At 53.1% G+C, this 3154-nt stretch overlaps 1 pseudogene; it reads left to right on the top strand.

Moving 5' to 3' along the window:
- Positions 1 to 1771: 1771 nt before the first annotated feature.
- Positions 1772 to 2816, top strand: LOC132366351 (heterogeneous nuclear ribonucleoproteins A2/B1-like; annotated as a pseudogene).
- Positions 2817 to 3154: the final 338 nt, after the last annotated feature.

Below are 3154 nucleotides of genomic sequence, written 5' to 3' on the forward strand. Positions count from 1 at the left end.
CTCCAGGACCCAGGGCAAAAGCAGTAATCCGATAGGAGTCTGGGCCAGACCTCCCTGCTGGTCTTGGAGAGTCTCCTGGAGAAGCAGGGGGCAGCTGCAGCTCACGCTGGGGACACAGACCCTGGCGGCAGCCACTCCTGGGAGCTCGTTCCACAGCGTGGACACTCGCAGGTGGCAGAGTGGGGACCTCCCTCTAGTTCATTAGCGCCGAGATCTGGCCCCATCCGCCAGTGCCGGGACGGCTCGGGCCAAGTGCTGGGGTGCAGGCCCGCCCATCACCAGAGAGGCTGCCCAGAGACCTCGTAAGCCCACAGCCATTTCTAGACACGGCGCCACCCACCAGAGGGCCAGGACCCAGCTCCACCCACCAGTGGGCAGGCACCACCCCCAGAATCCCCTACTGCCCACCTTGCCCTCAGGAAGCTGGCTCTAGCCCCTGGACCAGCCTCACCCACCAGGCGGCAGACACCGGACACAAGAACACCACAATCCTGCAGCCTGCGGACCCTGCCCTAGGACCAGCTGGGCCTTGGCCCTGCCCCGTAGCAGGTCAACACAAGCTTCGAGACACCCGGGACCCCATATCCAACCGTGTCAGGAGCCAGCCTTCACAACCCACCGCTCCCTCAGTGGTCTGACACCAGCTCTGGGATAGGCCAGTACTAACCACAGGACCTGGCTCCACCCACCAGTGGGCAGGAAATAACCCCGGAGTCTTCTGGACCCTGACTCCGCCCACTAGTGATCCACCTTAAGCCCCGGGATGCCCTGGGGTTCTGCAGTCAGCCCCCTGGTGAACTGGTCCTGCCAACCAGTGGCCAGCAGCCTCCGCAGAAGGCAGGGCCTGGTGACCAGTAGGACTAAGGGCCAGTGACACCAGACCAGCCACAATAGTCAGCCCTCATAGGGGGCGCCCCTAGAGCATGTACGTCCGGTAGTGAGAGGGGAGTGCACTGCTGGAGCTCACTGGGCGTCTCTTACAAAAGGCTGCTTCTCCAAGGTTGAGAAATGTAACCAACCTACTAGATACATAAAGATACAAACAGCAACTTAGGCAAAATGAGGCAGCAGAGGAACATGTTCCAGACAAAGGTACAAGCTAAGACCCCAGAAGAAGAACTAAGTGAAGTGGAGATAGGCCACCTACCCGAGTTCAGGGTAGTGATGGTAAAGATGATCAAAAACTCGGGAGAAGAATGGATGCAGAGGAAGGGTTTCCTATGCACTCCTATCACTGCCATTTCCCACTGATGCCTGGAGCGACCACACTGAACCAAACCGAAGGTACTCCACTCTTCCAGCGTCAGGCTGCTTTCTAACACTGAAGGATCTTGTGGTAGTCTCTTCTGTGTTCTGTGCTTCAACGAGGTAAAGGGAATTCCTTTCCTATGGCTGATGCTGTGGTCTCTGTGCTGGGGCTACTCTTGCATGTTAGTCACTGGCACCTGGAGAATAACGGTACGTGACGGGTGGTTGTGCTGTCATTCACACAGACCACATGGCATCATCTGTTTAAAAGAGGAGAAGCAGCTTTTCCCAGCAAGCTACAGGCTGTCTGCATCTCAGGAGAAAACTGAAAGGTGCTCAAGAATTATCCAAGGGCGCCGGGTCCTGAATGGAGGTGCTCCTACAAGGTGTTGTTGCTGGAGCATCGGAGGTTCGTTCTCACCTCAGATCCGGGGCGGGTCAGGTTCCAGGTTCGTGATCTTCCCCTGAGATCTCCCTCATCTCCCTCAGCTTCAGGAAGATGGCTGAAGCAATGGACTCCAAGATGCAGGAAAGTTTCAAAACTGTTACTTTCTGGAGGAAGAAGAGGGAACAAGAAGAATTCCATAAACTCTTTATTGGTGGCTTGAGCTCTGAAACCACAGAAGAAAATCTGAGGAACTACTACCAGCAATGGGGAAAACTTCCAGGCTGTGTGATCATAAGGGATCCTGCCAGCAAAAGCTCAAGAGGATTCGGTTTTGTAACTTTCTCATCCACGGCCGAGGTGATGCTGCCATGACCGCCAGCCCTCATTCCACGGATAGGAAACGGTTGCCCGAGATGTGCTGTCCTGAGAGAGGATTCTGGACAGCGGGGCGCTTTCCTAACCGTGAAGAGGCTGCTTGTTGGTGGAACTGAAGAAGATACTGAGGAGCATCACCTTAGAGATTACTTTGAGAAATATGGAAAAATCGATGGCATTGAGATAATTACTGATGGGGAGTCTGGAAAGAAAAGAGGCTTTGGATTTGTTATTTTTGATGGCTGTGATCCGGTGGATAGACTTGTGCTGCAGAAATACCATACCATCCACGGTCATCATGCAGAAGTAAGAAAGGCCTTTTCTCGACCTCAGATGCAGGAAATCCACAGTTCTAGAGGTGGAAGAGGAGGCAACATCGGAGATTCTCCTGGCGGTGGTGGAAATGTTGGACCAGGACCAGGACGAGAAAGTAAGCTTGGAGGACGATCTGATGGATTCAGGGGTGGTCGGTGGACTTGGTCATGGCTCTAGTAGGTGTGGAGGAAGACCTGGAGGTGGCAGCTTTGGAGGTGGCCCAGGCTATGGAGGAGGCTACGGTGGCAGAGGACCTGGACCTGGCAACCGGGGGGGGGGGGGCCCGGGGGTGGTACGGCATCTATGGAGGAGGAAAGTGTGGAAGTGGAAATGGCAGTGGTTTTCGGAAATCGTAACCAGCAACCTTCTAACTAAGCTTAGCGAAAAGTGGAAACTTTGGTAGCGGGCACGAGAATTACACGGTGGAGGAAACTATGGTCCAGGTGGCAGTGGAGGAAGTGGGGGTTATGGAGGGACCAGCCAATACTGAGTTTCTTTCTATTGGCCATGGGCAAATAGGAGAGGATGTATGAATAGGAGAGAATGAGACCCCAGAGGTAACAGAACATCTTCAGGTCGTGGAAACTCTCAATCATACGGAAATACGCAGAGCGGAAGACATCAGAGCAGATGCAGAGAGCCATTTGTGAATGGTTTGAATTATTTAAGAACATTACCTTACTATGGAGGAAAGATTGTGAAAAAAAAATGCTTTTGAGACAGTTTCTTAGCTTTTTAACTGTTTCTTTCTAGTGGTCTTTGTAAGAGTGTAGAAACATACCTTCTTTGATAATGTTAAAATTTGTAAGAGTCGGGTGGCATGTGGAA

This window comes from Balaenoptera ricei, chromosome 5 (genome assembly GCF_028023285.1).
Source record: "Balaenoptera ricei isolate mBalRic1 chromosome 5, mBalRic1.hap2, whole genome shotgun sequence".
NCBI classification, from domain to species: Eukaryota; Metazoa; Chordata; class Mammalia; order Artiodactyla; family Balaenopteridae; genus Balaenoptera; species Balaenoptera ricei.